Source organism: Culex quinquefasciatus, chromosome 2 (assembly GCF_015732765.1).
Source record: "Culex quinquefasciatus strain JHB chromosome 2, VPISU_Cqui_1.0_pri_paternal, whole genome shotgun sequence".
NCBI classification, from domain to species: Eukaryota; Metazoa; Arthropoda; class Insecta; order Diptera; family Culicidae; genus Culex; species Culex quinquefasciatus.
Genome location: NC_051862.1, coordinates 34,494,975 through 34,507,724, shown reverse-complemented (window position 1 = coordinate 34,507,724; position 12,750 = coordinate 34,494,975). Strand labels below are relative to the sequence as shown.

Below are 12,750 nucleotides of genomic sequence, written 5' to 3'. Positions count from 1 at the left end.
TTTCTTTGATGCTTCTGACAAAATAAGTCGTAGAAGGCGTAGATTGCGAGATAATAGGTCTATTCCCGTACTGCAGAATTCTGCAATTCTGCACGAAATCGGCAGCAGAATGTTCCCGTACTTTTCTGCAACATAAGTAACTTTTTTCCCAGGCAGAACTTCTGCAATGAGAGAGACAGAAGTTGCAGCAAAACAGTTCCCGTACTTTTCTGCAAACTCTCTCTTCTCTTTCTTGTTGAAAAGTGACTGCAAGTTGGTGTGATGGATGTTGAGTACACGCTTACATAAAGTTTGCAATTTGGGTGAAATCAAGCATTTTATTATTAGTTATAATATTTTTTTTATTATAACTAAATTGAATTAGTCTTTTGAAGAGACGTTTGTATATTTTACATTGATGGATTTTTTGGGTAGTTGGTTTTTTTTTACGTCTGGTTTTATTGAGAACGATTTTTTTGAGAACGATTTCATGCTTAGTTTATTAATGTAAATGATACAGCGATATTTTTTAGTATTAAAATGATAACTTCTTGAATAGACTAAATATGTGTGTTTAAATCTTTAAATAATAGGTAAATTTAATTGCCAAATAATAAATTGTACCTTTAACGGTGCTACCAATTTGTATTCTTATTTGAACCAAAAAATGTGATGAAATTTAGTCGAATTCTTAAATTTTAGGAAGTTTAAATTCGAAAATTCTTAAATGCGCCATCTTGAATCACAAAAAGTACCTTTTTTTGGAGTCGTTAGAAAATCAGGTTTAAAGGATTTAGGGATTGAACATTTTGACGAGTTCTTCGAAAAATAGAGTACGAACTGTTTCTATTTTTTAATATTTTAGTTTTAATTTATGTACAAAATTTTAAAATTTTACTTATTTTTGTTTTTTTTTTCAATGTCTTTATTTTTTATTATTTTTTTAAACTGTAACTTTAAAATTTTTGGTGTTCTGAACTTTGAAATATTCAAACTTTTGATTCATTTATTTCGAATTTAAAAATATTTGAATTTTTAAGTTATGGAACTTTTAAGTTAGGAACCTTAATTTTTTATTCGAATTTTGAAAATTAAGATTTTTTTTTAAATTTTCAATGTTTAATTTTTTAATTATTTGATTTTTCAAGCTTTGAATTTCTGATTTATTGTTTTTTTTTTTAAATAAATATTTGCATTTTTAAATTTCTCTGATATCTGCTTTATATTTTTGAAGTTCCCCAATTTGACAATAGTTCTTTTTATATTTTTAATCGCGAATTTCTTAATTTTCAGATTTATAAATTTATGAGTTTCAAAATTGTAGAGTTTGTGATTCATTTTTTTTATTTGTCAATTTCGCTGCGTCACCGTTGTTCTTCGATGTGAAATCCAATCATAATTTATTTAAGTTATCTTTCAAACATTTTGCTATTAGAACAGAACATGTATTTATGGTCTATATAAATATACCTACTATATTAAACCTTTTTCTTTTTTTAATTATGTTTTTTAAACGTACCTGTCATTCTCATTTCTTAAATTGTTTACCTAATGTAATGTTTTGAGTTGTTTTTAATATAAAATGTCTACCTAAGCATTATTAATTTCTAGTTTAATAAATGGTACATGCTGGATTTTTTAGATAAAATGTTGATTTGCATAAAAAATAAGTCCCCGTTTTAGAAGTAAACTTCTTTCAATTACAATTTTTTTCAATCCATTTTTTTAATTGTTTTGAAATAATTAAAAAAAAAAAAACTTCAATACCCAATTTGAGTAAATCCGCTCAACTGTGTACAATATTGCAGAAAAAGTACCGGAACGCGCTACCCAGGCAAAAGTTTTGCGGCTTCTCTCCTTGCAGAACTTCTGCAAAAGAGAGAGATGAAGAGAGCGAGCTGAAAAGTACGGGAACGTGCTGCAAAAAAGTGACTTATGCTGGCTGCAGAATTCTGCAGAAGCTGCAGAAATTCTGCAATTCTGCAAGTACGGGAATAGACCTAATGTTTTGGTGTCTTCTACAAAATCGCTTGGATATGTCCAACAACTTTCCAGAAGTGGAAACATCTAAAATTCTAAAAAATATTGCTCGAAAGTTAGATTTTCTAAAACACCCTAATCGGGAACCACCCTAATTTTCATTCACGTTAAAAAATGTCTCTTCTCAAAAGTATGTGAGAACACTTCTGAAAATACCAAATCTCGAAAACTTTACCTGTTTTTGAAAACTCCAAGTTCCACTCAATTTTGCGACCTGCACTGTGCATTGACTCATCGAAAATCAAACTTCATATTGAAAAAATCAAACAGCCAAATCAAATTTCAGCGGAAAATAAAAAAAAATTACACAAAATTGAAACATAAAGCAATATAAAAATTGAGAAAAGTGCACAAAAGTAAAAAAATAATCAAAAATCATAATCCTGGAATAGAGCGTCCAATTTCCCGGGAAACGGGAAATTTTCAACCAATTTCCCGGGAAATATCGGAAATTTCCGGGAAATTTTAAAATTATTGAAGATTGCTCTAATCTTAGTTTTGAATCATATTTTGCACGAAAATTGAATAGAACAGCGACTTTTTGGTTAAAATAAGTGTACTGCCCACCATTGAAAAAACGGCTAATATCCACTTTTGGCAAAAACGAGATATTAGCACCACACGGAGAAAAAAGAGTTCCCAAAATCGTGAACAAGCGTTCATGAAAATGAGAACCACGAACAAAGTGTTCAAATTTCATGGTACGTTTTTCAAAATCGTACCATGGAATTTGAACACTTTGTTCGAGGTTCCCATTTTCATGAACGCTTGTTCACGATTTTAAGAACTCTTTTTTCTCCGTGCAGGCGGTAGAGGATGTTCCAACGCATCTCCTGGAACTTGAATTTCACTGAAATAGTGTTTAGACTTGGCTGCCGATGCGAAAAACCAAATGGCTAATATGCCACTCTCATGGGAAATTGCCTTGACGGAGATTTTGTGACAAACACTGAAACGCGTTTTTCTCGGAATACTTGATTTGGCATAATAGCCGAATTTTCAATTATGGGCAGTGTAAAGATCGACTAATAGCTTGACTGCATGTTAAAATTCATACAACTACAAGAAAATGTATATTTTTCTAATAGTTTAAGCCCAAATCGTACAATAAATCTAAAAATGATCTGTTGTATTTTTGTTAAAAAGTATTTTTTCATCAAAGTGTTTGGACAATAAGTAAAATGAATCAGTACTCCACAATCTTAAATTTCTTTAAAACTTGCCTCTGTGACCAGTTTGAGAAAGTATGGTTTGACACACTAAGTTGAAACGAATAAAATCATTCAGAAATTATTTTTTTCATAACAAATAACTTGTCTAAACCAAGTTAAGTTTTTCCTTAAAAATCTAACTTCTCGTGTTTGTTTTACTTCAAACAACTCAATGTTTTCAAATATTTGGGGCAAGTTATTCAACCATGTTTGCATTTTCGGGCACCTCTTAAACAATACAAAGTTTACCAGTGCTTCATAATTCTGTTACTTTAAATTGATTTTTTCAACGAATTGAAGTAATTCTTCTTGCAAAAACCTATTTGAAATATTTAATGAAACCAATTCAATTTTCATCTAATTTAATCATGGTAAACAAAAACGTAAACTATTCGTATTCTTTATTCTGTATCCAATTATTGTTCAAAAAGCTTACCTGATTTGTAAAAGTTTATTTTCATTAAGTTAGGTCTATTTCCAGTTGCTTCAGAAACCAATATTATCTGATATCAATCTTGATATTAAATTGAGTTTCTCCATTTTTTCTAGAGCACTTTGAAAAATATTTGCAACGGCCTATAAAATACTGTACTATTTTCGACAATACTTAAATATGGGTATTAAACGAAGCAAATTTTTGTTTGCTTTTTTACTTTTTTAAATATTTGTTCAAAAAAATACTTAAGTTTACACAAAAAAAACGCATCATACTCAATTTTTTTAAATTGCAATATGAGTATCAAACGAAGCGAAACTTTGTATGCATTTTCACTTTTATTAGAGTTTTGTTAATAAAATACTATTTTTCACAACACACCGTATTTCTTTCAAGAAAACAAATATAAAATACAAAAATACAATTTTAATTTTGTTATGAAAAATACGGTGTTTTTAAATTATAACATGGCGAAATCCAGTCTGAAATCCGCTAAAATCACCGTCTCCTAGCGACGCGATGCGAAAATACGTTTTTAAACATAGTATTTTGTGAAAATTTGAGTCAATATTTTTCAAAAAATAAAAATAAAGAATAAAAAAAAATATTTAAAAAACTACGGTAATTTGTGATAATTTGAGTATTTTACAAAGAAAACTCCAATAAAATACCGATAACAATAAATAACCGTTATCGACCCGACGATACATTATCGTTAAGAGGCAGTATTTGTAAATATTGCTCGGTTTGTTCTAGAGGTCGTATTGAGGTGTTCCGATTTGGATGAAACTTTAAGCGTTTGTTTGTCTATACATAAAACTTATGAAAAAATATAATAAAATAAGATAAAACTTATGAAAAATATGAGATAAAACTTATGGAAAATATGGGCCCTCTACGACAAAAGGAAGTGGGGTAAAATGGGCTTTGAAGTTTGTTGTCCAAAAACATAAAAAAATCTTAAAATCGCTCGCATTTCCGTAAAACTTCATCAATTCCAACCCTCTTAGATGCATTCGAAAGGTTTTTTGGAGCACTTCAAAATGTGCCATAGACATCCAGTATTTGTTTGATTTTTTCTCATAGCTTTTGCAAATTACTTTTGAAAATGGATTGTTTTAAAACCTTAATATCTTTTTGCAACAGCCTCCAACATCCATACTCCTATGGATCTAAAGTTAAGGATTTCATGGACTATAAGCCTACGGTATTAACTTTTTGGCCAATCGCAGTTTTTCTCATAGTTTTTCGATTTTTCTATAACAAACATTTTACAACGTTAGTTTTTGCCCTGTAGGCCTCCATAGCGGCACTTTTTGGTCGCAATTTTGTCATATTCGGAATCCTCGGAAAATTTCACTGAAGTGAGAAGTATTGGAGCTGTAAATTTGGTTGGAAAAAATGCCATTTAGAATGAATTAAAATATTTTTTAACAATTTGTTGGATTAGGGGTAGAACAGATATTCGCCCACTTGATACAGCATTTGACGTATTGATCACAGAGTAAATATGATCTGTTTCTTTTTTCAAAAATGTTTTTATTAATTATTTTTTAAATCAAATTTACAACTCCAATACTTCTAACTTACGTGAAATTTTCCGAGGATTACGAATATGACAAAATTGAGACCAAAAAGTGCCGCTATGGCGGCCTACAGGTCAACAATTAACGGTGTAAAATGTTTGTTATAGAAAAATCTAAAAACTATAAGAAAAACTGTGATTGGCCAAAAAGTTTATACCGCAGGCTTATACTGCCGTTCTACGCATAATTGTCCCATGTTCAAAAAAGTGCAAATGAGAATAAAGCGATTGAAATTTTTCGACCGATTTCTGTGTTTCTACGCATAATTGTCCCGTGGGTTCCTATTCGCCCTACGTGTCCCTAATCGCCCCAGTTAGCAGTTTATCACCCTTATTTGTGATTCTCTTGCTATACAACAGGTAAACAAGACATAATGCTTAGTAAAACTAAAGATTACGTGTAATAAAACACTTGGTGGGACAATTATGCGTAGAAGTTTAATGTAGGGGCAAACAGACTTGGTGTTGTTTTTAATGAGTTTCCGATCAAAGTACCAGATTTTATGTGTTTTTCTTAATGTACACATCAGACTAAACTTAAAAATGCGACAATTATGCGTAGAACGGAAGTATAGTCCATGAAATTCCCTAACTCTTCACCCATAGGATCTTGACAATTCAGAATATTTTTCCTAATTATAACATATAGCAAATAAATTTACATTGTTAACTTTGAAATCAATGATAGAAAATGAAGAATATTTATTTGTCCTAAGTTCATCTGGCATCACTTCCCTCCTCCTTCTACTGTTAGATACTGTCAGATTGGCACAAACTTCCCCGTTATCCTTTGCCTACTGCACAACTTACATCTATATTTGCGTAATCATATGATAACTTCGTTCGTCATTCTCCGGTGCTATAGAGCTCCCTTCCTTCACAAACACTGAACAGGACTCGCTCTCGCTCAATAAATGTCGTCCTTTTTTTTCCCGCTCTCTTCTCTGGTGGTATTGGTATTGGTGTGTTATGTGAGCGCGAGATCTCGTCCTGTGCTGCGCTATTTATTTGGGTTTTGGCCTTTTAAAACATCACGCGATTATTTTCGAGAATGTGTGTGCTGTAAGTGGTTTTGTTGTTGTTGTTGTTTTTTTGCTTCTTGTGTTTTCTGCAATCCACAAAATACAGCACGAGCATGACAGCTAGCTAAAAATATCGTGGAAAAGTTTTTGTGTTCGACGTCTTGTTGTGCTGCCGATAGAGGGTGGGACGAAAGTGTTGGATAAATTGCTCCAAACCTTCCAGAAGCTTAATATATTGAGTATACTTGTGTTTTTATTCCGGAGAAATGGAGAAAGTGGGAGGGAAAATATATTACAATTTTAGGGCTTTCTTAATTTATGTAACCATCGGCAATAGCTCTTGCCTGTGCTGAGAGCAATTAGTAATATAAAGGAGGCTTTAATTAGAAGCTTTGTCATGTTTGGTAACAAAGTAGCAAAACAATTTTTTTTATTGTATAAATGTAATTTGAATGGACACCCTGCAATCAAAATAAGGCCGATAAAACGTTGATCTGGTAAATTAGTCTTGTTCAGCTACTGTTTAAAATATATTCAACTCTGTAGCTTATATCATGGAGCAGGGTTGCCAGATTTTCGATATTTTTGATAAACTACAAAAAAGAAATATCCAAAGTCATTTTCATAACTTAGAAAAACAGGATCTGACTTTGAACAAAAGGATAAATTTCCCATAAGTTAACTTACTTTTAACATGGTTGCCAGATAAATTTTTCGTTATTTAGTTTAGATATTTATCCAAAAGTAGAGTAATGGCAAAACATTATCTAGATTTAATAATGGTTCTTGAGGCTAGACATTTTGGGTATTTTATTAATTCTGAAGTTTAATCTTTAAATTAGACTTTTTTATTTCGTCACTTCACCAATCGGTTGGCAACAGAACCATCTTATATAAGAATTTACAGCAAAAAATGCTGCCAACAGAACGCAACATAAAGAATCGCCAACGACACTGAATGAAACGTGTGTGTGTGTGTGTGTGTGTGTGTGTGTGTGTGTGATGTTGATTAATGATCTTGCAAATTTCAAGGTCCTCCCGAGGTAATGATTTATCGTGCGCCCCATGGTTTCCTCACTCTCTCTCTGTTGGTGGTAGTGGTTTACCCAGTAAGTTATGGTACTTCAGGTTGGGGGTCAGCAAGAAAAAAGAGGGGCTTGCTGCGAAGCCCATTCACGTCAGCGCTGCTGAAAGGTAATTTTTGAAGGAGGAGATTTGGCCATTCAATTAGAATCCGGAATTCACGTCTGATATAAAAATGTGCCACGGGTCCCCCACAGACCGTTATTATGAAGAAAAAATTTCCACCCAAACCAATGATTGGACATGGTTTCTGGGACCATTCTGCACCTCTGGGCCAAGTTTCAAAATATTTGCCGGCAGAAATTTCGAATACGGTCAGTTTTAGTATTTTTAGTTGAAATTAAGGGAAATCACATGTAAAATGCATAGGAAAACTTCAAAGTTTCAATGCTTAAACTCTGAAACGTTACTGATCATGGTTTTAAATTGTACTTACATGTAGCAAAATGATATAAAACGATTTACGGAACTGACTTAGCCGGATTAAGCCGTAGTTAAGTGACTTAAGTACATTATTTACAAGTTTATATCTAAATATTTTTAAATCTCCTACATTAGGCAATTTTAAGTCTAGGAAGACTAGATTGCATAAAAATAATTAAAATGGGGTGACTTTGAGCCAAGGGGTGACATTGTACCAAATTTTACGTTTGTTTAATAACTAAATAGCTTAACAACAAGCTCGATAAGCTTGAATTATAAGGATTACTCGTTGCAAATATTGTTGTCCTCTCCCACAATTTTGAAAAATTCCATAAAAGTTAAATAAAAACCTAGCCTGACAAGAGTTTTAAGACACAAACTACATTGAAAACTTAAATCGTCATTCATATGTAAATATTTATAAGTTCAATAACCTATACATATCAGACTATACTATTTTCACATTTTCTTAAGATATGTCGGGATTGTTAAAATAGTGGATGAGTGGTTGTGTTTTCACATGAGACAGGAGTAGGTTTTGTTTTAACTAAATATATTATCAGTAAAAGTACTTGCTGATCAATAATAAGTTTTGATGAATTTCATTGATGATCAAACTGTATCAACAATACATTAATCAATTATAAAATACAGTTTTGTGATGATTACCTGCAATTTTGCAAAATCATAATTAGTTTGAGATATTAATCCTGTGGGAAGTTGTGCCATTAAACTTTTGCTAATTATAATCATTATACAGGGCAACAAAAATGTTTGAGTCAAATTACAGCTGAAATACTCACTGCATTTCATTCAAATTTCTAAACGTTTTAAAACAAAACAATGTGATTTTTGATTACAAACTTGACACGTCACATAATTGTTTTTCTTTTATTTATATTCAGAACGAATCGATTCAGAACTGGAACATGTGCGCAGCATTTTTAAATCTGTCACTTATAGGTGATTTAAAATCAATAGGCCTATTCAAACATATTAATTTGCGATCTGCGAAGCAATATCATCAAATTATTTTTGGGTTTGGGAACATAAATAGACCAAATTAAGCAGTCTACAAACAAATATTGACATAAACTTAATGCTTATCAAAACAATCTTTTGTACATTGTCACCCCTTGGCTCAAAGTCACCCCATTTTAATTATTTTTATGCAATCTAGTCTTCCTAGACTTAAAATTGCCTAATGTAGGAGATTTAAAAATATTTAGATATAAACTTGTAAATAATGTACTTAAGTCACTTAACTACGGCTTAATCCGGCTAAGTCAGTTCCGTAAATCGTTTTATATCATTTTGCTACATGTAAGTACAATTTAAAACCATGATCAGTAACGTTTCAGAGTTTAAGCATTGAAACTTTGAAGTTTTCCTATGCATTTTACATGTGATTTCCCCTTAATTTCAACTAAAAATACTAAAACTGACCGTATTCGAAATTTCTGCCGGCAAATATTTTGAAACTTGGCCCAGAGGTGCAGAATGGTCCCAGAAACCATGTCCAATCATTGGTTTGGGTGGAAATTTTTTCTTCATAATAACGGTCTGTGGGGGACCCGTGTGTGCGTTTTTTTTGCTTCACGCCTGCCGGCAAAGTGGACCAATAAAAGTGTGTTTCTTTTTCGTTTCTCGAACGCCTTCTCAGATGGTTCTGGTATTTCTGAAGGGTGGCATTTTTTGCAGACTTTGCTTTCTGAAGAAGCCTGATGCCCACACCCTAGAGCCATCAATTACATTTACCAAGTGTCAGGTAAGCGGGCATAATGCGTGCCACGTGAAATGTTTGTTACACTTGTTTCGCATTTTCAGGCCACCCTCGCACTTTTTTCGGGTGGAAAAGTTGCGCCTTGAAGGTTAAAAGGTATGAAAAATCTAGGGTCGAGGGACAGAGAGGAATGTAATTATTGTAATTTTCGTTTTAAGGGCTCGGAACTTCTGGTCTAGGGCAGGGCTTAAGGGGACATTTGTGTTAGGAATATTATTATTTTGTTGGGACAAAAGTTGTAAAATGCTGGATTAAATTTCCAAGCAGGTGTCGCTTGGTGGAACATAAAACCGGAGGCTAATACCTGCCAGATTACGCAGATTCAAGAGATTATTCTAGATATAATTTAATTTCTAACGACTCAAAAGACTATTTAGAAATTCGGATAAATTAAACTCAATTTTCTTTCGTTTTATAACTTTACTAGAAGTCGATTTAATTATGTCCTAGAACTTGTCTTTGGCAGAGTCCGCATTCGAAAATAACGAAAAACCCAACGTAGCCAATTCTCGACCCATTTTGGGCAGGGTAACCTTCCGGGAGGTCACTGTCACTCCAACAACCGTTATGAATAAGAAGGCCGAAGGACTATCCTTCCTACATCAGACCAAACAAGACATGCGAAGAGTAAAAAAACTTTCAGGGTGGCCACTCAGGGCGGGAAATCGGGAAAGTCGGAAAATCGCCAAAACCCGCAAAAATCGGCAAAAGTCTGGAATTTGTGATTTTTTGTCAATAAGTCGGAAATTTCAAGCATACTTGTTTGAAAATTATGTTCTATCTCTTGAATAATTTTGTCATATTTTGTGCAATTTTCAAATTAAATTCACTCAATTATTTTTCAGTAACTTACTTAAAGTTTAAGGTTCCTTCACAATTTCAATCTAATTCAGAATGAAAAGGCCATTTATGACATTGAAAATCCTGATTTTCATAATATTTTTTTTATGAATAAACAGATTTTTACCATTTAAGGAGCGGCCGTGGCTGACTGGTTACGGTGTTTGCTTTGTAAGCGAATGGTTCTGGGTTCGATCCCCATCTGCTCCCAACGTGAAAGTTAAGAACACAGAAATTTGAAATGATGAATATGAACTAAAAACCAAAGTCACCCGAGGCGTGGTTCGATCCCCCGTCCTTTGGATTGGTAAGCAAAAATGCTAACCACTAGGCCATGACGACTTGGTGAGCAAAGATTGGAATTTGGAATACTGTTACAACCAACCCGCAACGCCTTTCGAGGTGTATCCTAGGGTTCTACCTCTCCTACTAACATTGAGTCCAAAACCTCCCTACAAACATCTATACCACTAAGGTGACGTAGGGGTCCTTGCGCACTTTAGATAGGTGTTTACTAACGATCCTCCCCATCCCTGAGGATAGCTTGGGGTTGTATTACACACTCATCAAAAGATGAAGACATGGTATCTCCCGTGTTGGATTATTGTTCCGGATGAGGGTCTAACACAACCACACCAAACAGTGGGATAAGCGTTGTGGAGCCTTCCGGTGGTGGGGCGTCCTCCAAATGCTAATGCTAATGCTAACAGATTTTTACCATTTTTTGTTTACAAAACAACATTTATTTATAAAAAAAAACTAATTTAACTAAAAACAGCAACAAAGTAAAGCCAGCTAGCGTAATGAAATGATATGATTCTGGTTTAATATTGATGGAATAATTGAAAAAAGATTCCAACTAGAGTTTGGCAATGGTTTTTTATGGTGGAAAATATTCATTAAGTCATTTCAATTTTTTTTCCAAATAATCCAAATAATTATCTTGAACTATTTTTTGTGAGTATGGGTAAATTACTATAGCAAAACTGAAATATCGTATAAAATCCAATCGTTGTTCGTTCTGAATGAAAAAAATGATATACTTTTTTACGTTTTGTAAACATTGATTTAAGTTATTGCAAATATGTTTAAGGAATTTAAGGATGGCTTGTATGTGGGGATTTTTCAAAAAAAAAAAAAAAAAAAACCGGATACACCCACTCACAACAAAAATATTTTTTTTGAAGAAAAATTCTGATTCTCGCAATGCACAAGCCACAACAATCGTCCAAGGGGTCATTCTTATGCAAAATTAGCTGAATTTTCCAAAAAAAAAAAAATACTTTCAAAAGCATACGATTGAGTTTTTGGGGTAAAAAATTCGAAAAACTGGTCAAAAATGGTCAAAATCATAACATTTTTAATTTTTTTTTTGTGAAATTCCGATAACTCGTGAAGAATTCTTGCAAACCCCTTATGTCTAAATATCAATTTTTTTGTTTTTGTCTGCTCTACAACTTTGTAGAACATTGTTACACTCTAAAATGTAACCCTGCAAAGTTAGAAAAAACACGTAATTTTCAAATGAAAAAAATTGTTTCAAATGAAAAAATGACCCTTCTGGGTTGTACAGAACCGGATGGGGGCCGGATCACTCTGGCTAGTTCCGGAGAGAATTGAAACACGGCGGTGTACTTAAAACACGAACTTTTATTCGCCGCTCGCAAACAGACCGAACTTCTTCCAACGGACGTTTATTGGGATCTAACTCTAAAGTACATGAAACATACATGGCGCATTGGTGCACTTCGCGCCACCGATCGCAGTTAGCCGAGAGGGTTAATTTGGTGAGAGTGGGACCACAGAGAAAATATAAATTAGAGAGAAAGAGCGACTTCAGAACTGCCACCTAAACAGGCGAGAATTAGTACTGCGCGGGGTAGCACCAGCCGCGCGTACCACAGTACATCATTAGTCTACTCATCTTCCTACCTCTACCAATTCTTTACATGGGTTATTTCAGATTCGAAAAGAACATTAAATTTCCCATAAAATGACATGTCTCGCGATTTTTGACAGTTGAGTATCGGAAAATGGCAGCGATTTTAAAACTATTTTTTTAACTTTTTTTGATGAAAAATATGTTTTTTTTCGGAATTTTGAGTACAGTCATCCCACATATTCGGAACACCCACAAATTCGGAAAACCTTGGGACCTCGTGATCAGGGACCAAAATTACCCTTTATAGCAGAGCAGTTCTCTAGGATTTCGGTCATTCGATTTTTTTTTTGTATTTTTTAATCCGACTGAAACTTTTTTGGTGCCTTCGGTATGCCCAAAGAAGCCATTTTGCATCATTAGTTTGTCCATATAATTTTCCATACAAATTCGGCAGCTGTCCATACAA

At 33.3% G+C, this 12,750-nt stretch overlaps 1 protein-coding gene across 1 annotated transcript in view; it reads left to right on the top strand.

Annotated features, from left to right (window-relative positions):
* The window catches only part of LOC6034176 (MOB kinase activator-like 2), a 259,873-nt gene that overhangs the window by 10,537 nt on the left and 236,586 nt on the right, over positions 1-12,750 (top strand). The window lies entirely within an intron of this gene.